This window comes from Ursus americanus, chromosome X (assembly GCF_024610735.1).
Source record: "Ursus americanus isolate L20-20 chromosome X, mUrsAme1.1.p, whole genome shotgun sequence".
Classification (NCBI taxonomy): Eukaryota; Metazoa; Chordata; class Mammalia; order Carnivora; family Ursidae; genus Ursus; species Ursus americanus.
The window spans coordinates 103,096,992-103,121,948 of NC_142164.1; the positions used below are offsets into that span (position 1 = coordinate 103,096,992).

At 41.7% G+C, this 24,957-nt stretch overlaps 1 pseudogene; it reads right to left on the bottom strand.

The window, feature by feature from the left end:
• The window catches only part of LOC123785382 (transcription factor SPT20 homolog pseudogene), an 88,289-nt pseudogene that overhangs the window by 19,070 nt on the left and 44,262 nt on the right, over nucleotides 1-24,957 (bottom strand).

A 24,957-nucleotide genomic window follows, 5' to 3' on the forward strand; every position in this document is an offset into this window, starting at 1 on the left:
CTCAATGCTTACACTATCATAGTATTAGTGTGAGTGACAGCTCAAGGCCAAGAGTGACACAGTGGGCTTTAGTGGCAACTCAAATGACGAAATCAGTACTGCCCATGGTGCTATGACTTCCCAACATGGTGAACAACTTTGGGAAAGTTCTAAGCAAAACTAAAGGCAAGTATCCTTCAACTTATACTGTGTTTGCATTCTTAGAAAATTAGGTGTTTATTTCACCTACGTGACAGTTCAGCAGGATATCTGAAGGTCATTCAGAACATGGGATGATGTTCAGTTCTAGCATCTCCAGCCCGACCCTTTAAATGTCAACAGTGCTCCCCAATCATTGTGACAACAACAAAAAAATGCCACCATGGATTTCTTAAATCCACCCCTACCCCAGGACAATACCACCTCCCATTTAGTACCCCTGATTTAGAGTAAAATCTTTAATTTGCAGAAGCATTTTTTAAATCGTAAGATACATCACTCATAAAATAACCCACAGCCTCAGCAATTCCCCCAACTGTGACTTGCATTCCCTCACATTAAAAAAAAAATTGATGTTGGATTTTACAATCCCACCAAAAAGGAGTTTCCCAAGATCTGAGCCAGTTAGATCATCAAGAGAGTCAATAAATAATATTACGTAGCACTTTTTATTTTTTTAATTTTTATTTTTTTTAATTTTTTTTATTATATTATGTTAGTCACCATACAGTACGTCCCTGGTTTCTTTTTTTTTTTTTAAGATTTTATTTATTTATTTGACAGAGATAGAGACAGCCAGTGAGAGAGGGAACACAAGCAGGAGGAGTGGGAGAGGAAGAAGCAGGCTCATAGTGGAGGAGCCTGATGTGGGGCTCGATCCCACAACGCCGGGATCACGCCCTGAGCCGAAGGCAGACACTTAACCGCTGTGCCACCCAGGTGCCCCCATCCCTGGTTTCTGATGTAAAGTTCGAGGATTCATTAGTTGCATATAACACCCAGTGCACCATGCAATGCGTGCCCTCCTTACTACCCATCACCAGCCTATCCCATTCTCCCACCCCCTCCCCTCTGAAGCCCTCAGTTTGTTTCCCAGAGTCCATAGTCTCTCATGCTTCATTCCCCCTTCTGATTACCCCCCCTTTCTTTATCCCTTTCTTCCCCTACCGATCTTCCTAGTTCTTATGTTCCATAGATGAGAGAAATCATATGATAATTGTCTTTCTCTGCTTGACTTATTTCACTTAGCATTATCTCCTCCAGTCCCGTCCATGTTGCAGCAAATGTTGAGAACTCGTTCTTTCTGATAGCTGAGTAATATTCCATTGTATATATGGACCACAACTTCTTAATCCAGTCATCTGTTGAAGGGCATCTCGGTTCCTTCCACGATTTAGCTATTGTGGACAATGCTGCTATGAACATTGGGGTGCATATGGCCCTCCTCTTCACTACGTCTGTATCTTTGGGGTAAATACCCAGTGTTGCAAAGGCTGGGTCATAGGGTAGCTCAATTTTTAACTTTTTAAGGGACCTCCACACTGTTTTCCAGAGTGGCTGTACCAACTTGCATTCCCACCAACAATGTAGGAGGGATCCCCTTTCTCCACATCCTCTCCAGCAATTGTTGTTTCTTGTGTTGTCAAGTTTTGCCATTCTAACTGGCGTAAGGTGGTATCTCAGTGTGGTTTTGATTTGAATTTCCCTGATGGCTAATGATTCTGAACATTTTTTCATGTGTCTGTTAGCCATTTGTATGTCATCATTGGAAAAGTGTCTGTTCATATCTTCTGCCCATTTTATGATTTGTTTATTTGTTTCTCGCATATTGAGTTTGAGAAGTTCTTTGTAGATCTTGGATACCAGTCTTTTATCTGTAGTATCATTTGCAAATATATTCTCTCATTCCGTGGGCTGCCTCTTAGTTTTTTTGACTGTTTCTTTGGCTCTGCGAAGCTTTTTATCTTGATGAAGTCCCACAAGTTCATTTTATCTTTTGTTTCTCTTGCCTTTGGAGATGTGTCATGAAAAAGGTTGCTTTGGCCGATGTCGTAGAAGCTGATGTAGCACTATTTAGGGGGAATACTTACTTAGTATTTTAGTCATTAAAATAATAAGTTGACCAAAGGAAAAAAGAAGAGCAAAACCCTGCAGGTTGTCTCCTCAAGAACAGCAATTTAATGAGAAGGTGTCATACAGATGTAGGATAACGATAAATATTGTAATTATTGTTTTGTCCCACTTTTTCAGTTACTCTGTTAGTTGTGTTTTTCAAAAATACTCAGTAATTATGAAAATTCTTTATTAGCAGCATAAATATAAATCAGACACCTACATGCACACTCAGTTCCAGTCTACAGAGCACTGCCCTCAGGTTGGGTTTCATGTGTCTTGGGGCCAGCGGTGGGGCTGGAGCATCTTGGGTCTAGCTAGGAAGAGCTCACTGCACTCACCTCTTCCCAACTGTGCATGCAGTGATGTCAAGTTGCTAGCCTGAAATCAGCAGTGACAGGTGACGAAAGTATTTGCATGGAAATTGGCCAGTGCTACATATTAGGTCCACCACCACCCACACACCCTTGCTTCCAGAGACTCTGTTGTTAAACATTCACCAGACACCATCGGATGGGGCTGGCTCCTATGAAAAAACAGCCTGTCATAGAAGTACAAAACAAGACTTTGTCACAAACTCTTAGAAAAGAACAGTCCAAACTGGGCTCTTTAATGTTTCATCAAATTCTACTTAAGTACCAAATGATGGCTCAAAAATGACCAAGGAAACAAAACTCAACAGAAACATTAATTCACTAGTATCCAAATATTTATCTAGTACCAACTATGTGCAAATAGTCTCCTTAAATTCTTTCGGCAACAAGGCAAGACACCAATGAAGTAAGCATATAATGTGCAATGGACCAATGTGTATGACGCCAATTTAAAAGAGATAATTAAACAATGACACTAGTATTTTTCACCTTTATCAAAGGGAATACTAACATTTAATAGGCATTGTGCCAGGTATTAAACAAATATTGTCTTGTTTGATCCTCACAACCACCGGGTAAGATAATCATTAGTTTGAGCCACATGAAATTGCTGACAGTTGACCAATTTGACCTCCACAAAAGGCAATTTCCACCTAAATTATTTTTTCTGTTTTATAGACAAGGAAGCCAAGATCCCAATATACCAACTTGTCAAATGTCAAACAGCCAGTAAGTGACAAAACCAGGATTCCTTGCATACCAGAATGGCTCCAAAGGCCCTGGGCTTCCCATCGCACACAGTTCCAAAATGAAAGAATTGTTAGGCTCATTTGATGTGTTCCATGCATTCAAAGAAATTTTACAATTAAACCATTTTGAAATAACTCGTGGTAAACGAAATTAAATTAAGGACATGCATTTTGCCACAAAACTAAACACTGGCTTCCTGGGTTTCTTAATCATAAATGATTAGAAATAATCATAATTGGGGCGCCTGGGTGGCACAGCGGTTAAGCGTCTGCCTTCGGCTCAGGGCGTGATCCCGGCGTTATGGGATCGAGCCCCACATCAGGCTCCTCCACTATGAGCCTGCTTCTTCCTCTCCCACTCCCTCTGCTTGTGTTCCCTCTCTCGCTGGCTGTCTCTATCTCTGTCAAATAAATAAATAAAATCTTTAAAAAAAATTAAAAAAAAAAGAAATAATCATAATTGTTGGTACATTTTAGAGACTGAAAAACATCTTAATAGAGATTGCAACCATTGTTTAACTTGTTCCTAAAAACTCAAATTAATGTTTATACTTAAGAAATTCCATTAATGTTCAATTTATACTTCAGAAATTAATGTTTAATTTGTACTTAACAAATGACTTTTAAAATATGCTATGCTATTACTGGTACAAACCACCAAAGGTCTTACATTCACAGTCTGTATCTCAATCTACTAGAATGATCAGTGCTTCAGAAAAGAAATACAGTCAGGAATGTTCGAACCAGAAGGTATGGTATAGGAGTGTCTCAATTTTTAAAAATCGAAAAGCAGTAGAATCATGACATACAACACACATGTGTACATGTATGTATGTTCGTGTATACCATATATACATGCACACATGTGTATACAGTTGAATCAAAAGTTTCATGAAAAATTTGGTATGTGCTATATTCTCTGATATTTTCTTTTTTCTTTTAGAGAGAGAGTGTGTGTGGGCGTGGGGAGTGGGAGAAGGGGCAGAGAGAGAGAGAGAGAATCTTAAGGAGGCTCCATGCCCTGTGCGAGGTGGGGCTCTATCTCACCATCCTGAGATCATGACAGGAGCTGCAATCAAGCGCCAGACTGAGTGACCCAGGCACCCCTCTGATATTTTCTGACTTACCCTATTCCATTTCATTAAAAAAATTCTGGCCACAACTTAGTGTATCATTTTTGCAATTCACTAATGTGTTGTGTCCCCTAGTTTGAAAAACAATGTCTTAGAGCCCTTTATTTTAGAGACCTCATCTACATCCCCCATTTTATTCCTTTCCTTCTAGGTTACTCTATTCTTTGCATCTACAACTTTGACACCCCCCCCCCCACTTACCAGTTTCTTTCCTTCCTTCCTTGAGCAGATCTTTAGAAATAACCTGCTATGTGCCATCAACTGTGTGCTAAGTGCTAGAGACGCAGGGCATTTCTGGTCACATCCTGGGATCCCAACGTCCATCCAATCATCATGCAAACAAACACAAACTTCCAACTGTGCTTAGTGCTATCAAGGGGGATTTGACCCAGTTAGGGAAGACTTCTTGAGGAAATGGCACTTGAGCTGGGATATAAAGATCTGATCTAGTCTAATCTAATCTAGCCTATTCTATTTCATTTAGAAAATGCTTATCTCCATCCCCTAATCTACCATGAGCAACTACTAAGTTAAAGTAGTAACTGTCTCCATTCAATAGGCATAACATTTTCGAGGGTCATCTGAGTTGCTACATTGTTTTTTTTTAAGATTTTATTTATTTATTTGAGAGAGAGAAATAGCGACAGAGAGAGAGCGTGCGTGAACACAAGCAGGAAGGAGGAGCAGACTCCCCACTGAGCAGGGAGCCCTACACGGGGCTTGATCCCAGAATCCTGAGATCATGACCTGAGCAGAAGGCAGATGCTTCACCGACTGACCCACCCAGGCGCCCCTGAGTTGCTGCATTGTATGGCTATTGAGGAATGCTGCTATGAACTTTTGGGTAGAAGTTTTTGTATGGGTGTATGCTTTAGTTACTCTTGGGTATATACCTAGGAGTGAAATTGCTGGGTCATATGGTAACTTTAATTTTAACATTTTAAGAAACTGCCAAAATATTTTCTAAAGCAGCTGCACCATTTTACATTCCCACTAGCAGTGTATGAGGGTTCCCATTTTTCCATATCCTTGCCAAGGGTTGCTTATTATCTGATTACTTGATTATAACCATTCTGGTACTAGGTGTGAAGCAGTATCTCATTGCAGTTTTGATCTGCATTTCCTCGATGGCTAATAATGTTGAGCATCTTTTCATGTGCTTATTGACTGTACGTTGTCTTTGGAGAAATATCTATTCAGATTCTTTACCTATTTTTAAATGGGTTACTTATCTTTTTATCACTGAGAAGTAAGAGTTATTTATACACATTTTTGATACCAGACCCTTATCACATAAGTAATTAGCAAATATTTTCTCCCTTTCTGAAGGTTGTCTTTTCACTTTCTTTTTTTTAAAGATTTTATTTTTAAGTAATCTCCACACCCAATGTGGGGCTCGAACTCATGACCCCAAGATCAAGAGTCACATGCTCCCGCAACTGAGCCAGCCAGGCGCCTCATGTCTTTTCACTCTCTTGATGGTGTCCTTTGATGCACAAAAGTTTTGATTTGATTATATCAAGTAACACCCTATCTTGCACCATACTTCCCTGATCACCTCCATTTTACTTCAGCAATGGACCTTGACATCACCCACAGCTGTCTGAACTCTACCTGCTTTCTTAAACTCCAGTATTCTATTCTCGGAGTAAAACTCTTTGTCCTTCTAGCTTTCTCTCTACCTTGTTTCCATCTCATAGGCTCCGTACACCCTCTGAGACCTCCAATCCCCCAGCCTTCTGTTTTCTCCCTGTTTGTCACACCCTCGTCTTCCACCTTCTTACTTTCCATTCTTTTCTTATCTAGCCTGGCCCTTAGAGCACAACACTACAAACACTCCATTCCCAGTACATTCCACTCCATTACTCCACTGTCCATTCACTACACTTGTTCTGCAACCTCCAACAATTTATCAGTCAGACCATCTGCCTTCTCTACTTCCGGTGTTACTAAGAAATGCTGACAAAGTCACACAACCTTATGTGTTGGAACCGCTCCTGACACATGTTCTCCAACAACAACTGAGCTCTCAAAGCTGCCCTGCTATCCTTTCATTTGACCCACCTCACTTTGCTCTCCCTTTCCCTGACAGCCACTCTACTTCCACTCTACTTTCACTCATGTCACTCCCACCATTCTCTTCCTTGAACAAGCCAAGATCACTCCTGTCTCCTTGGTGCCGGCTGATCCTTTGCCTTAAACACTCTTCTACCAGGTCCTTCAGTGGCTGAAACCTTCTTGTCATTTAGGTCTCAGTTTAAACATCACCTCTTCAGAGAGGCCTATCCCATCTGCTCTGTCTACTGTGGCTGCCCTCCACCCATTGCTATCACACTCCCCTGATTTATTTTCTTATTTTCTTTATCTGCACTGTCTGGAAAAATCTTACGCTTCTAAAACCCTTCACTAGGGAGAGTCAGAGACGTGCTCCTTTGTGCTCTCCTAATACCCTGTGTAGAACATTCTTACCAGGTTGCTATTATTTATGGATTACAGGTCTGTGTTCCTCTTCCAGAGGCCAAGCTCCTTGCAGACAGATGCTGGGTCTTATTCATCTTTGGCTCCTTCAAGGTGCCCCACACAGAGCAGGTGCTCAGGATGTGCAGAGGAGAGGTACAGAAACTCATGATCTCATTATCTGTGTAGTGTGGGACCTACCCACCATGAATTAACACTCACAAGGATTACAAGTGCTGGGGAAAGATCCAGGGGAACATACTGTCACACAAACTAAATCATGCTGGGCATCATTTATAATGGTAAAAATAGGGAGAAAGTACCTGAACGTAGAGAACTGGGTAAGGAGACTATGGTGTATGTACTCCCTGGAATTTGATGTTGCTATTAAGATGATGTCTGATGCCCAACAAGAGATAATAACAGAACGCACCAATGCCACGATGATAATAAGAACACAAAAACTGTACATAGAGAGGTAGGAAGAAAATAAACTAAAATGTGACGCTGAGTTTCTTTATGCAGAAGACATACAGATGCATTTCTTCCTTTTTTCTGAATTCTAGTTTTCTCTGTGTATATATTACTTTTTTTATTAAAGATTTTATTTATTTATTCGACAGAGACAGAAACAGCCAGCGAGAGAGGGAACACAGGCAGGGGGAGTGGGAGAGGAAGAAGCAGGCTCATAGCAGAAGAGCCCGATGTGGGGCTCGATCCCATAACGCCAGGATCACAGCTTAACCGCTGTGCCACCCAGGCGCCCCTATATATTACTTTTATACTGAAATGAGCCCTAGTATTTTGTTTCTAAGGAAGGGCTATAGTCCCATTCTTTCTTTAGTTCATACAACTTCAAATATTAATTTACTAACTAATATGCTGGAAGAATGGAAGAATGCAGAGTCTGTGATTTATCCAGCATCTCTCCACAAATTAATGACACAAAAAGACATACAATGGTAGTCCTAAAGTGATGCTGGAGAACAAAACTAATTTCCTGTAGGCTCTGTGCCATCGATATTGTATTTCAGATAGTTCGGTATTAGATCCTTAGAAACAGGCTAAATGACATTAGCAGAAGTAGCATTAAAATAGGGGAGACTAGGGGCACGTGGCTGGCTCAGTCGGTAGAGCATGTGACTCTTGATCTCAGGGTTTTAAGTTCCAGCCCCATGTTGGGTATAGAGATGACCTAAAAATTTTTAAAAATGGGGGAGACTATAGGTGAAGTCCCATTTAAAGCAAGGTGGGTATAGTTAAATTTAAGGAAAGAAAATACATGCAAGTTCATAAATTTGGGTTTGTTTTATAAAAGGACTCACAAGACAATTAGTTTGAGTTCTAAATTCCCTTAATATATTTTAAACATGATCCCACTCACATCGTCTATCAGAAAATACATTTACTAAGAGAAAGCTCGTCTATAATTCAGGTACCAGAACAAATATCTAACACAGCAAATTAAGGTCTATCAAGGAATTGGCAAAGTTCCTTACAAATCACAAAAGAAGGAGCACCTGGGTGGCTCAGTAGCTTAAGCGTCTGCCTTCAGCCAGGTCATGATCTCAGGATCTTGGCATCGAGCTTCTTGTCAGGCTCTCCGCTCAGTGGGGAGTCTGCTTCTCCCTCTGCCCACCCCACCACACACCATTCGTGTTCTCTCTGTCACTCTGTTCTCTCAAATAAATAAATAAAATCTTTAGAAAAAAAAGAATCACAAAAGGACTTTCAAAAGGTGGATACCCCTTGTATCAAACAAGCTGTGTGGATAGAAGAGCCACTCCAACCTGGTGGTAAGTTTGAGGATGAGAAGTTTAGAGCAAAGTTAAACCTACTTAACAAGGGAAGAGAGCCGATTTAAACAAAATGGATAAAGGTAGGAGGATGTTTTAGCTTGGGTTACCCCAGAACTGGGCGCTGATAGAAGGATTCCAGTGCAAGTAGGTGATTTGGGAGAGTTCAGGAAACATCGGTAGGGCAGTGGGGAGCTTAGGCAATGAAGGGAAGGAAAGGGAGCCACTTAAGGGTGTGTTGGCAAGCAATTTGCTACTGTGGGCCGCTGGAGCGTGAACCTGCTGGGGAACCCTGGGTGACTAGAGGCACACATCCGAGTCACCCTGCCTGAGAAGCGAGGGCGCTGTGTCTGGAGAGAGTCTCAGGTGCAAGCAGCCACCGCTGACTGTCGGAAGCTGAGCAAGTGTGCACGAAAATGGTAAATGCTGGGGACTGCAAGCGGGGGAGTGGCGCATCTGCTGGAGATGGCGCGAACCGACTTGCGCACAGCATTTCCCTTTGCTTTGTGCTTGTTAAAAAGTGGTTTTAGTGATCGACGTTTTTGGTTGAAACCCCTGAAAGTGGACTTTCTTCCTACCATACTCTCTGCCCTTTCATTTTTCTCGCCCAGTGCGCACAAGGGCTGTGCCCATGCTGTTGCTGACACATCCTTCTTCCCCGCCTTCTCCACCCCACTCCCTACAGAGGTTCTGCCCAGTTATCAGCAGGCTGAGGGCCTTGGTGCCCAAGCAGCTCATTCTGGTCAGACCTGTTGTCTGTTTTTGGTGGCCATGGTTCCAGGCAGCAGAAGACACAGCCTGCACTGCTATTACAGCAGAAAGCCTGGAATCTTCAAAGCCTTGCTATAAACAACCCAATTCAGTTTTATACTTGTCGAACATGTTCCCCAGGCAAGGAACAAAAGACCAAACGCAGTTAGTCACTCTAGAAGGGAAACTGGCAGTTTGCGATCCAAGAGGACTTTGTCTCTCCTTGTCTTCCTCCTCCCCTTCCTCCCCACACCCTCTTCTTTCCTAAGCAATTTTTAAAGTCCAAAGAATGATTGCAGAGTTCGTACTCTGCAGTTTTATAGCACGAAAACACTTGGCAGAGGAAACAGTAACACTCAATGCCACCTTGCCCATCGCATGTGCTTACATAATAAAAGGGCAAACTGCTGTCTCAGAGCTGGAGGAGGGCTGGGAAGACAACTCTGCAAACCGGGTGTCAGTGCCTTGAGGCAGGGAGAGGACACCCTTCCAGGTGTCAGAAGCCTTTGAGATGGACAGTGTCTGGGCCTCTCCTCCCTATCCCACCACCTGGAACTATGGCTGCCCCCGTGACACCTCAGTGTGGATTTTAAAAGGCACCTGCCCCTTCCTCCTGCAGCACACAGCCCCGTGCTGGGGCTCTCCACTGGGCAAGTGGGGCATGGGCCGGATTTCAGTTCCTGCTCAGTGCCCTTTGCCAGGTGTCTGAGTGCAGCGCACAGCCCACACTGCACCTGGGGACTGTCTCTAGGACTGGTGGAGACCTCGTTGGGCCTGGTGTAGGTCACCCCTCCCCAGCTCACTCCCACAGTTTATTCATCTCACTTCTCTTTAAGTGCTTGCTTCAAGATCCTGAAGGGCCATTCTTTCCACTTGAGAGGACAGCTCCTTCTGTCTCAACTTGCTTCCTTTATAAATAACCTGGGAACTCCTGCCCCTCCATTTCAGTTAGTTTACCTAGATCATTGAGCCTGTTGTTTCAGCATGACCCCCCCAAGGCTATATCACTCTTCCCCCACAAAGTGGCATTACTTTGTGGCAAGGTATCTGGGGAAGTGAAGGAAGGAAATGTTCAAATTTGCAATAAAGGGGAGGGTGGGGGAAATCTGCCTAAGAAGCCCAGGTGCCTTCTGGGAGGAAAGTCACCTAGACCCAGGGCAGAGATTCCCTTCTCAAACCTGTGGGCTATAGGTGGGGAAAAGGAGACACAGAGAGTGGGGTTGACCCTGGACTGGCTAAATGTAGAAAGAAAGCAGGATCTGGGTCCAGGATACAGCCAACACCAGACACGGGCTGACTGGGTTCTCTTGACGGCTAACCGACACCCTTTCAACAGCTGGCCCCAGGGTTGCCAACCTCACATATAATCTGGGGATTCAGGAAGCCGCTATTGGAACCATTGGCTTCACAGGCACACCAGACCTCTTGAAAGATACACCTGCAACACAGAAGCTTCCCACCATGCCTCTCTCCCCACTTAAAGGCGGTCTGGATTTGTCTCACGTGACCACATCTGATTGGGGGGACTGAAATTGCACAGCTTCCAGGGAGTCTGGGAAATGTAGTTTTTTGATTTATTAGAGTCAGCTACACATAAAGGTGCACTGAAAGGAGACTCACTGAAATAGATGTAGAATAACCATTTCCATCATGGTTCCCCTGTTTGAAAACTTTCAGTGGCTCTCCATCTGGACAGCACTGTTGAAGGAAAGCAGGGCCTGCGTCCAGGATACAACAGACTCCAGCAATAATTTCCAAACTGTAGACTGCAGACCCTGGGGAGATGTGGAGACGTCACAAGAGGTTCTTGAACCCCCTTGCACTCCAGTCATTTTCTATGGACTGGAGAAAACAACTGTGACTTCCATACATGTGTTTACCTATTTGTCAAATGTGGCAGCAATAGTGATATTCAAAAAATATAAATCACATAAAAACCTTCCTTACAGATGCTCTGTTCCTCAGCCACAGACCCCAGTCTGCCTGGAATGGGGATATTATCTCCCTCCTCTCTTGCCAATTCCTATTAATCATCCGAGACTCAGCCCAGCCCACCACCTCCACTACCCTGGCAGGTGATTCTCTCTGACCTTCTCAGGCTAGGGTAGATGATTCTCATCTGTTCTCTCTTAATATCCTGGTGAGTAATACTAATGATAATAAAATAAAAGCAAACTTTTATTGGCTTACTTTGTGCCAGGCTCCACGAGGTATGTACTCTTATTATCCCATTTCACAGTTGAGGACACTGGGGGCACAGAGAGGTTACATAACCTGCCCAAAGTGACATATTCGTGGTGGCTGTGACTCAGACCCAGGCAGCAGTCTGACTTCAGAGCCCATGTCCTTGGTCAGTAGTCTCAGCTCCTCTTATCCTATTATATTACACTGCCCACCCCGCTATTTATCTATCTATCTATCTATATCTTAATCTGTGCGTCTGACTCCACAAATAACCAATGTCTCTCTATGATGTTAAAATGGAACAAGAAAAAGTCAAAAGTTTTCCTCCCTTCCCAACACATTGAAAATTCACAGGATCAGGGTCCAAATTGCTTGATCCTTCGTTCTCTCATCCTCCATTGTCTGTTAACACAGGGATTATTTTCTCCTTCAGCACAAAACCCCACACTAAATTACAGAGCAGGCTATGAAATTGCTACCCTCAGCTCTCTTCTTCGCCTGTTTTCTCTAAAATAGATTCTTTCTGTTGGGTGTATAAATACAAGACAGAACCCACCACTGCTTTGAAATCATGTGGGCAAATGCATCAGCAGCTCTGAGCTTTGCTGGCGCAGACCTCCTGGCCAGGATCCACTGGGCACTCCTCAGGAAAGGACTCCTGCGAACCCCAGCCAGGAAAGAGCATTCTCATGCAGACATTTAAGAGTGAAAGTGGGGAGAGCTTGACATTTCCCCAGGAATCAGAAGGTGGTTCTATATCTGTTTTTGCTTTTACTGTTTATTACCCTGTCTAACACTGAAGACACCTGCCCACACTTCCTGCGCATTAGTACCTGGGAGGCTCTGCTCCAATGAGCCAATGGTCCTACTCTAAGTCCAACAGTAAGCTAGCCGGTCATTCCCTCTACTGGGGGTCAGCCATGCACCTTTCACACCCTGGAAGTGCCAACTTACCCCAGACCCATCTCTCTTCTTGCTCGAACTCCTTTCTCTTCCTTTTCTACTTTAAGTGTCTGATTTCTACTCACCCCATTTCTTATGCTTCATAAACCAGGCATTTCCTTTTCCCTCTTAAAGTTAACTTATAAAGAAGCCTTCTTTAATCATCTTTCAAATATGCTGTCCAGTCCCCTATATGGGAAAATCCTCCCTGACTGAGGCTTGTGTCCTCTGCAGGAAACAGCCAGGGAACAAGTCAGATGGATCAGGCATCATGGCTTTGCAAATCTCCCCCGTGTGATTTATACATCCGAGACCGACATTTCTCCCAGTAAGCACATTATTGTACCAAGGCACATCATGTGCAGGAGACATAAGAAAACACATCAAATATGCTTAACTTTTGTAACTCATTATTGTTTTAAGACATCTTATTCCTATACAGGCTAAATGACCCAGTATATCCACAGTGATCTTAGAGATTGTCAGTTCAATCTATAGAGAGAGTGGCATGTTGTCAAAATAGTGTTGCACAAACCCTCTAAGGAAAGCCAAAAAAAAAAAGCTAATGTGAATTACAAAAATATTACAGAGTCAATGAGTCGTGGCGTTTAATCCTCAGCTGATGTTGACACTGAGCAACACACTGACAAAAGCAAAAAAGAATCTGAGTTTAATATGGTCAACTAATCTTCAACAAAGCAGGAAAGGATATCCAATGGAAAAAAGTCTCTTCAACAAATGGCGTTGGGAAAACTGGACAGCCACATTCAGAAGAATGAAACTGGACCACTTTCTTAGACCATACACAAAATAAATTCAAAATGGATGAAAGACCTACATGTGAGACAAGAAACCATCAAAATCCTAGAGGAGAACACAGACAGCAACCTCTTTGACCTTGGCCGCCCCAACTTCTTACTAGACACATCTCCAGAGGCAAGGGAGACAAAAGCAAAGATACACTATCGGTACTTCACCAAGATAAAAAGCTTCTGCACAACAAAGGAAACGATCAACACAACAAAAAGGCAGCCTATGGAATGGGAGAAGATATTTGCAAATGGCATATCTGATAAAGGGTAAGTATCCAAAATACATAAAGAACTTATCAAACTCAACACCCAAAAAATAAATACTCCAGTTAAGAAATGGGAAGAAGACATAAATAGACATTTTTCCAAAGAAGGCATACAGACGGCCAACAGGCACATGAAAAGATGCTCAACATCATTTATCATCAGGGAAATGCAAATCAAAACCACGATGAGATACCACCTCCCACCTGTCAGAATGGCTAAAATTAACAACATAGGAAACAACGGATGTTGGCAAGGATGCAGAGAAAGGGGAACCCTCTCACACTGCTGGTGGGAATGCAAACTGGTGCAGCCACTCTGGAAAACAGTATGGAGGTTCCTCATTGTAGGTAGAACTACCCTACAATCCAGCAATTGTACTACTAGATACTTACCCAAAGGATACAAAAATACAGATTCAAAGGGGTACATGCCCCCTGATGTTTATAGTACCATTATCAACAATAGCCAAACAATGGAGAGAGCCCAAATGTCCAGTGACTGATGAATACATAAAGAAGATGTGAGAGACAGATATATATAGATATAGATATAGATAGATATAGATATAGATATAGATATATATGGAATATTACACAGCCATCAAAAAGAAATGACCTCTTGCCATGTGCAATGATGTGGATGGAACTAAAGTATATTATGAGAAGTGAAATAAGTCAGAGAAAGACAAATACCATATGATCTCACTCATACGTGGAATTTAAGAAACAAAACAGATGAACATGCTGGAAAGGGTAAAAAAAAAAAAAAAGAGAGAGGGAAAAACCATAAGAGACTCTTAAGGATAGAGAACAAACTGAGAATTGCTGGAGGGGAGGTGGGCAGAGGATGGGCTAGATGGGTGATGGGCATTAAGGAGGGCACTTGTGATGAGCACTGGGTGTTATATGTAAGTGTTGAGTCACTACATTCTACTCCTGAAACCAATATTACACTATATGTTAACTAACTAGAATTTAAATAAAAAATTAAAAAGGGGAAAAAAGAATCTGAGTTTAGAGCATGGGTTCTCAGCCTCTGCTGCACACTGGAATCACTTGGGTATTTTTAAAAAATCCCCATGTCCAGGCCACACCCCATGCCAATTTAATCAGAATCTTTGGGGGTGGGAGCCAGGCATTATTACATTTTAAAGCTCCCCCAGGGATTCTAATACACAGACAAATTGGAAAGTCACTGGTTTAGAACATCTGGCCCTTGCTCAGAACGACCCAGGCCCTCCCCTTCAGCTTTATCAAGTGTGTAGGGCAGGGGAGAGGGCACCACATGCCTGGACATGCCGCTCACCCATGACAGCTCAACTTGCCAGCTGCCCACTCAGCTCCGGAAGCTACCTAAAAGGTGGAGACTCAGGGTATAGATGACACTCAGGTGAGGGTTAAGGTTGGTAGATACCAGAGCACTGAAAGTGGGAGAGCCAAGGCACAAGCAGAAGAGCCATGAGTATACATTCAATGGCTATCTGTGACGTCTTTACTGGCCATGCCCCAAAGGGGCATGTTGGATTTGCCACTTTGACATATTGCCAGCTGTTATTCCTTTGAAATAGAAAAAGTCATGGGGGGCAGAGGGCATGAAGGGAGCTTCTGAAGTACTGGTCATGTTCTGTTTCTTTTTTTTTATAATAATATTTTTTTATTATATTATGTTAGTCACCATACAGTACATCCCTGGTTTTTGATGTAAAGTTCCATGATTCATTAGTTGCATGTAACACCCAGTGCACCATGCAATACGTGCCCTCCTTACTACCCATCACCGGCCTATCCCATTCCCCCACCCCCCTCCCCTCTGAAGCATGTTCTGTTTCTTAAGTTGGGTACTGGTTACACGTGTATGTTTAGTTTGTGAAATATGTCCACCTTTACATTTATGATATGTATATATTATGTACGTACGTTGTGATTTAGTAAAAAGTTTAAAAGAGAGAGAGATCATTGAAAAAAGGCCATGGATGCTATCAAAAATAAAAAGCCTATCAGCCTGTTTATAGCAGTTAGTTTGATAAGAGCTCTCTCTATATTAGAAACCATCCAAATAATAAGGACTCAGTTGAATAAATTAAGGGTCAGCCATACAATGGGATACCATGTAGCTATTAAAATTTAATGTTGTAGGAGACTATGTCATGACATGGAAAAATGCTCACAAACCATTTAAATTTTTTTTTAAAAAGGTGGATGGGCCCAGACATTTCTCCAAAGAAGACATAGGGATGGCCAAGAGTCACATGATAAGATACTCGACGTCACTCATCATCAGGGAAATGCAAATCAAAACCACAGTGGGATTTCACCTCACACCTGTCAGAATGGCTAAAATCAAGAACACAAGAAACAAGTGTTGGTGAGGATGTGGAGAAAAAGAAACCCTCTTGCACTGTTGGTGGGAATGCAAACTGGTGCAGCCACTGTGGAAAACAGTACAAAGGTTCCTCAAAAATTAAAAATAGAACTACCACAGGATCCAGTAATTCCACTATAGGGTTTTTACCCAAATATGAAAACACTAGTTCAAAAAATATATGCACCCCTACGTTTATGGCAGCATTATTTACAATAGCCAAGACATGGAAGCAGCCCAAGAGTCCATCCACAGACAAATGGATAAAGAAGATGTGGTGTGTGTGTATACACACACACACACACACACACACACACACACACACACACATATACATACAATGGAATATTACTCTGCCATAAAAAAGAATGAGATCTTGCCATATGCAACAACATGAATGGAGCTAGAGAGTATTATGCTAAGTGAAATAAGTCAGAGAGAGACAAATACCATATGATTTCACTCATGTGGAATTTAAGAAACAAAACAAATGAGCAAAGGGAAAAGAGAGAGAGAGAGAGACAAGAAACAGACTCTTAAGTACAAAGAACAAACTGATGGTTACCAGAGGGGAGGTGGGTGAGGGAATGGGTGAAACAGGTGAAGGGGTTAAGAGTACACTTGTCATGATAAACACTGAATAATGTACAGAGTGTTAGAATCACTATATTTTACACCTGAAACTAATACAACACTGTATGTTAACCCTACTGGAATTAAAATAAGAAATTAATTTTGAAAAGGTGGATGATAGGGGTGCCTGGGTGGCTCAGTTGCTTAAGTGTCTGACTCCTGGTTTCAGCTTAGGTCATAATCTCATGGGTTGCGGGATTGAGCCCAGCTCCGCACTCAGCAGGGAGTCGGCTTGAAGATTCTCTCCCTCTGCCCCTCCCCCAACTTGCCAGCACACGCGCACACGCGCTCTCTCTCTCTCAAGTAAATAAGTAAATAAATCTTTTTTTAAGAAAAGTGGATGATAGGGGCGCCTGGGTGGCACAGCGGTTAAGCGTCTGCCTTCGGCTCAGGGCGTGATCCCGGAGTTCTGGGATCGAGCCCCACGTCAGGCTCTTCCTCTGTGAGCCTGCTTCTTCCTCTCCCACTCCCCCTGCTGTGTTCCCTCTCTCGCTGGCTGTCTCTCTCTCTGTCGAATAAATAAATAAAAAAATCTTTAAAAAAAAAAAAGAAAAGTGGATGATAAAATGTTTTATATATGTAATACATATTACTATTTTCATATGCACACAATTTTTTGAGGTACATAAATATACCAGGCTTACATGAGATAGAAAGTTAGACAGAAAGGGAGTGTGCAGATTGGATCTAGATTCAAGTCCCAACTCAGCTATTTACTAGTAATTCTTTGACCTTGGCCAAGTTGCTGGACTTTGTAAAAACAGGTTTATTGAGATATAACTCACACTCTATACAGTTCACCTATTTAAAGTATACAAATCACCCTTTTTTAGCATATTCACAGGGTTGTGCAACTATCACCACAATATGATTTTAGGACATTCTATCACTCCAAAGAGAAATCCTGTACCAATTAGCAGTCACTCTCCATTCCCCCTAGTTGTCCTGGCAACTACTCGTCTACCTTGTGCCTCTATACAGTTGCCTCTTCAGGACATTTCATATAAATAGAATCATAGAATATGTGTTTTTTTGTGTCTGACTTCTTTTCCTTACCATAATCTTTTCAAGGATCGTCCACATTATAGCACTTACCAGAACGTCATTTCTTTTCATTGACAAACGATATCCCATGTACAGACATACCATGTTTTGCTTATCCATTCATCAGCTGGTGGACATTTGGGTTGTTTCTACTTTTGGCCATTATAAAGAATGCTGCTCTAGACGTTCACATGGAAGTGTTTGTGTGGATGCACGTTTTCACTTCTCCCGGGTATACATCTAGAGTGGAATTGCTGGATGAGTATAATACAAAAACATAGTTGGTCTTTGCCCATGGTTTCTGGTACAGAGCTCCTAAAACCCTTGGAATTTTCTGAGTAATAGGTGTGTGTTTTTGTTGTTATTCATAACAAGCCCCTTTCTATCACACCTGAGTTTATGCTAAGGAGGTGACTTAAGGAGGGACCCCTAGATGGCCATAAGATCGGGTTGGTCATCAGAAAGATTAAGTGATCAGAGTGGAAACTTTCAGTCCCACCCACTGACCCATGGGAAGGCGAGGTGGTGCTGGAGATGGAGTTCTATAAGATGATATTTGGAGAGTTTCCAGGTTGGTGAACATGTGAATTTGCTGGGAGGATGCTCCACACTCCTTCCCCTCTCCAAACCTTGCCCTACGCATCCCCCCCATCTGGCTATTCCTGAGTTGTAAGCTTCGTAAGAAAGCAGCAAACATAAATAAAATATTTCTCTCAGTTCTGTGAGCCATTCTAGCAAACTACTGAATCTGAGGAGGGGGTCATGGGAACCTCTGCTTTATAGCCAGTCACTCAGAAGTATGAGTGGCCTGGGACTTGGAACTGGCATCTGAGGTGGGGGCAGTCTGTGGGGACTAACCCCTTAAATACACGGAATCTGACAGGAACTCCATATAGTTAGTGTCAGAATTGAATTGTTGGACATCCAATTGGTGTCCAGAGAATTGGAAAATTGGTTGATGGGTGTCAGAGTACTCTCCAGATTAGATCATATGGTGACTCTGCTTTTAACGTTTGGGAAAATAGACAAACTGTTTTCCAAAGCAGTTACACCATTCTACATTTCTCCCCACAGCATATGAAGGTTGCAATTTCTCTATATCCTTGCCAACACTTGTTATTCTCTTTTTTTCTCCAGTTCCATGGGTTTTCTTTTCACTTTCTTGATGGTATCCTTTGAAGCACAAAAGTTTTTAATTTTGATGAAATCCAATGTATCTTCTTCTTGTTTTGTCATCCGTGCTTTTGGTGTCATACTTAAGGAGGCTTTCAGGAACCACAAGTTTTAATCCTCATGTTCTTGGTGCCAAGTATAGAACCTGGCATATAGCAGGCACACAATATTTGAGAACTGAGATGACATATCTTTCTTTATCTAAACTTAGGAATTTATTGAGCACTGGATCCATTATCTATTACTGTATAACACAGGACCTCAATTTAGTGGCTTAAAACTACAAACATTTCATTTTGCTCATGATTCAATGGGTTAGTTGAGCAGTCCTTCAGATCTGGGCTGGCCCATGTGTCTTTGCTCAGCTTATAGGATGGCAGGTGGTTGGATGATCTAGAAAGGCCTTGCTCACATGTCTGGTAGTTGGTAGAACGTCAGCTGGGATGCTTGGTTCTCCTCCAGGTAGCCTCTTATGCCCTAGCAGGCTAGCTCATGGTCATGTTAGGGTTCTAATTCCAAGTTCCAGTACCCAAGCATTTTTCATATCTCTGCTTGTATCACATTTGCTCATGTCCTATTGACCAAAGGAATTCACACAGCCAAGCCAAGATTTAAGAGATGAAGATTCCAGCTCTTCTGAGAAAGGAAGAATTTGTGGCCATTTCTGTAACTTACCACAAGCACCTTCTATTCTCCTAGCACTGTTAGGCTCTCATGGAGGATGGAAACGGAGGCCCTCTCTTCCTTCGAAGGAGCTTACAATGTCACTGTGGGCATTTGATCATTCAACAGATATGTATGGACTATCTATTATGTGGTATTAGGCAGAGATGTGGGCTCTTGAGATACCTCAATAAGCAGAACAAACTGCAATCCTTTCCTCCATGGAGTTTATAATCTAGTAGAAATTACAATAGGAAAAATTGCAAATAGAGTCCCAACAATTTGTTGGGACTTCTGGTGGAGGTGAACATTACTTTGATTGCACCTATATACAATCAACATTAAATCCAAGATTTAGTCCTGGGAGCAGGAGGAATGTAGAAGTCCCCTTAAGAACACACAACAAAAGACGACCAAACAAAACCCAAAACCAGCAGAAGGAAGGAAATAATAAAGATGAGAGCTGAAATAAATGATATAGAAACAAACAAAACAAACAAACAAACAAAGAAAAACCAGATCAATGAAACCAGGAGCTGGATCTTTGAAAAGATCAACAAAATTGATCCACCTCTAGCCAGACTCATCAAAAAGGGGGGGGGGGGGGTCGCAAATAAACAAAATCAGAAATGAAAGAGGAGAAATAACAACTGATATCACAGAAATACAAAGAATTGTAAGGAAATATTATGAAAAATTACATGCCAACAAATTGGACAACCTATACAGAAATACAGAAATACAGAAATTCTTAGAAACATATAACCTACCAAAACTGAAGCATGAAGAAATAGAAAATTTGAATACACCAATTACTAGCAATGAAATTGAATCAGTAAACAAAAAATTCCCAACAAACAAAAGTCCAGGACAGATACCTTTAGAGATAAATTCTAGCAAACATTTAAAGCAGAGTTAATACCTGTTCTTCTCAAACTTTTTCAAAAATGGAAGAGGAAGGAAAACATCCAAATTCATTCTATGAGGCCAGCTTACCCTGATACCAAAACCAGATAAAGATACCACAAAATTAGAGAACTAGAGGCCAGTATCTCTGATGAACATAGAGGCAAAAATCCTCAACAAAATGTCAGCAAACTGAATGCAACAATACATGTAAAAAATCACCACAATCAGGTTTATTCCTGGGCTGCAAGGGTGGTTCAATATTTGAAAATCAATCAATGTGATACATCACATCAGCAAGAGAAAGGATAAAAACCATATGATCCTTTCAATAGATAAGGGGAGAGTATTTCACAAACTACAGCATCCATTCATGATTTAAAAAAAACCCTCAACAAAGTAGGTTTAGAGGGAACAGACCTCAACATAATAAAGGCCTTATATGAAAATCCCACAGCTAACATCATACTCAATGGGGAAGAAATGAGAACTTTTCCTTTAAGGTCAGGAACAAGACAAGGATGTCCACTCTTTCCACTCTACACAAAATAGTACTAGAAGTCCTAACCACAGCAGACTACAAATAAATAAATAAATAAATAAATAAATAAATAAATAAATAAAAGGCATCCATATTGGTAAGGAAGAAGTAAAACTCCCATTATCTGCAGATGATATGATACTACATATAAAAAACCGCAAAGACTCCCCCAAAAAACTACTAGAACTGATAAATGAATTCAGTAAAGTTGCAGGATACAAAATCAATGTATACAAATCAGTTGCATTTTTATACACTAATAATAAAGCAGCAGAAAGAGAAATTAAGAGAACAACCCCATTTACAACTGCACCAAATAAAACAAAATACATAGGCATAAACTTAACCAAAGAGGTGAAAGACCTGTACTCTGAAAACTATAAAACAATGTTGAAAGAAATTGAAAATGACATAAAGAAGTGGAAAGACATTCCATCATCATGGATTAGAAGAACAAATATTGTTAAAATGGCTATACTACCCAAAGCAATCTACATATTTAATGCAATCTCTATCAAAATACCAACAGCATTTTTCACAGAATTGGAACAAACAATCCTAAAATTTGTATGGAACCATGAAAGACCCTGAATAGCCAAAGCAGTCTTGAAAAAGAAAATCAAAACTGGAGGTATCAAAATTCCAAACTTCAAGTTATATTACAAAGCTGTAGTGATCAAAACGGTATGGTACTGGGGGCGCCTGGGTGGCACAGGGGTTAAGCGTCTGCCTTCGGCTCAAGGCGTGATCCCGGAGTTATGGGATCGAGCCCCACATCAGGCTCCTCTGCTATGAGCCTGCTGCTTCCTCTCCCACTCCCCCTGCTTGTGTTCCCTCTCGCGCTGGCTGTCTCTATCTCTGTTGAATAAATAAATAAAATCTTAAAAAAAAACGGTATGGTACTGGCACAAAAATAAGACACACAGATCAATGGAACAGAATGGAAACTTCCAGAAATAAGCCCACAATTACATGGTCAATTAATCTTCGACAAAGAAGGCAGGAACATGCAATGGGAAAACGACAGTCTCTTCAACAAATGGTGTTGGGAAAACAGGACAGTTACATGCAGAAGAATGAAACTGGACCACTTTCTTACACCATACACAAAAATAAACTCAAAATGAATTAAGGATCTAAATGTAAAACCTGAAACCATAAAAATCCTAGAAGAAAGGAAAGGCAGTAATTTCTCTGACACTGACTGTGGCAACATCTTTCTAGATACGTCTCCTGAGGCAAAAGAAACAAAAGCAAAAATAAACTACTGGGACTACACGAAAATAAAAAGCTTCTGCACAGCAAAGGAAACAACCAACAAAACTAAACAACAACCTACGGAATGGGAGAAGATATTTGCAAATGACGTATCTGATAAAGGGTTAGTATCCAAACCACATAAAGAACTTATACAGCTCAACACAAAAAAACTTCAAATAATCCAATTTAAAAATGGGCAGAAAACATGAACAGATACTTCTCTTTTTTTTGAACAGATATTTCTTCAAAGAAGACACACAGATGGCCAACCGACACGTGAAAAGGTGCTCACCATCACTCATCGTCAGGGAACTGCAAATCAAACCCACAATGAGACATCACCTCACACCTGTCAGAATGGCAAAAATCATCAACACAAGAAACAGTAAGTGTTGGTGAGGACGTGGAGAAAAAAGAACCCTCATGCAAAGAAATACAGAAACACTAATTCAAAGGGATACATGCACCCCTATGTTTATCGCAGCATTATTTACAATAGCCAAATTATGGAAGCAGCCCAAGTGTCCGTCAATAGATGAATGGATAAAGAAGATGTGGTGTGTGTGTGTGTGTGTGTGTGTGTGTGTGTGTGTGTGGTGAATATATATTCATACTGGAATATCACTCAGCCATAAAAAAAGAATGATATCTTGCCATTTGCAGCAAATGGATGGAGCTAGAGAGTATAATGCTGAGCAAAACAGCCAATCAGAGAAAGACAAATACCATAGGATTTCACTCATATGTGGAATTTAAGAAATGAAACAATGAACAAAGGAAAAAAAGAGAGACAAACCGAAAAACAGACTCTTAACTACAGAGAACAATCAGATGGTCACCAGAGAAAAGGTGGGTGGGGGGATCGGTGAAATAGGTGAAAGGGATTAAGAGTACACTCACCATGATGAGCACTGAGGAATGTATAAAGTTGGTGAATCACTATATTGGACACCTGAAACTAACTTAACACTGTATGTTAAGTATACTGGAATTTAAAAAAAAAATAATTGTAAGTATTCACATATTCTGATTTTCCTATGGAAACCCTAGACCCTCTTCACAATAAATGTTCTTACCATTTGAAAAATAATAATAATAATTAAAATAATAAATAAATAAGAACACACAATAAAAGGACAGAAGATTGTAAGGTAGCCTAGGGAAGAAAAGCAGACTCCTATAGAAAATGGAAATTTGGTTTTATACTGTAAACGTGGGTTTGTATCAGTCAGGTTTCAACCAGACACATACAACAAACAAGAGATATATTTTAAGAGATTTAGTGCAAGGAAACACCTTGTGCACTTGTGGGGGCTGGCAAGGCAACTCTGAAACCCTTGGGGCAGGCTCACAGGAAGAGCAGGCTGGAAGTCAGGCATGAGCCAAAGCTACAGTCTGCAGGCAGAATTTCTTCTTCTGGCGACCTCAGCTCTACTCCTAAGGTCTTTCACTTGAATAATCAGGGTCACCCAGATAATCTAAAATAATCTCGCTTAAAGTCAAGTGATTACGGACTTTAACCACATCTACAAAATACCTTCACGGCAGCACCTAGACTAGTGTTCAGTTGAGTAACTGGGGACTAACCAGCTTCTTCAGGCCAGGCTGACACACAAAAATGACCATCACAGGGTTAGATTGCACAATGCTGTGAAGATAATAAAAACCTCTGTACAAGTTAAATGGGTGAATTATATGGCCTGGGAAATATATCTTCGTAAAGCTGTAAAAAAAGGGGGGGGGTTAATTCTGTGCTTTGGGAGATCAAATTTAAAAAAATAAATGTGGGCTCCTTTTAAAGAAAAGTCATTATGAATGTGTTTGGCTCAGCCTGGGAAGGCAGAACAAAGGCTGTAATCCATGAAAAACATGGATTAACTCACCCTAAGCCTGGCACCATTCTGCCCTCTCAGGTAGAAGTCCAGGTAATTTCTCCATGGCTTCCTTACTGCCTCTGTGCCATAGACCCACTCATGATTATACTCCCCAGCCAGTCACCAGAGGAGACAGACACTAGCAGAGCCAAAAAACAAGGTCTGTGCTAACAGCCCAGGAGGATCCTCAGGTCTGTGGGCTGCTCTGGGGATGTAGGACCTGGCACCACCTAAAAAACCGTGCTACCTCTAATAAGCTCTCCGACTCCTCTGTGGCTTATTAGAGGCTCCGGCGGCTCTGGCCTGTGGGCAGCTGTTAGAGCTCAGCTACAGAGACAAATAAGTCGGTGGAAAGTTGCAAAAAAAAAAAAATGTACAGTGAAGTCTAGACGTGTTCCAAGGATTAGGAGCAGAGTGAGATCAGTCCGGGCTGGAAGAGCTGGGCAGACACCCATGGGAAAGATGAACAAAACGTGGACGCACACGGGGCAAGAGAGAGGGCACACCACGACTGGGAACAAACAAAGGGCTAGAGGTTGGAAGAGGCCAGGCTGACTGGAACTGAGTGTTCTGGAAGGGTTGGGCAGATATGGGAAGATGGTTGCAGGGCAAGGAGTCTCTTGAAGGCTAGGGGGAGACGTGGGGACTGGATGCAAGCACACCAGTGGCCTCCAAAGTAGGGGTACACACCACAAGAGGTGGTCAGGATGATCCGCTAGGGTGGGGGAAGAAAAGATAACTTCTATTGGATTTCTTTTTGATTCAAAGAATAAGAAAATAAACTCAACTAGGGGATAAGATATGGATTGGTGCTGCCACCCTCCCCCTGTCTATGGGTCAGTCTCAAGACAAGAACAATGTTCAAATTATTTTGAAGACAGAGTGGGAGTTCCTCATCTGAAGTGATGATAAGATGATAAGCCTCATCATTTGCTTTCAACATTTCG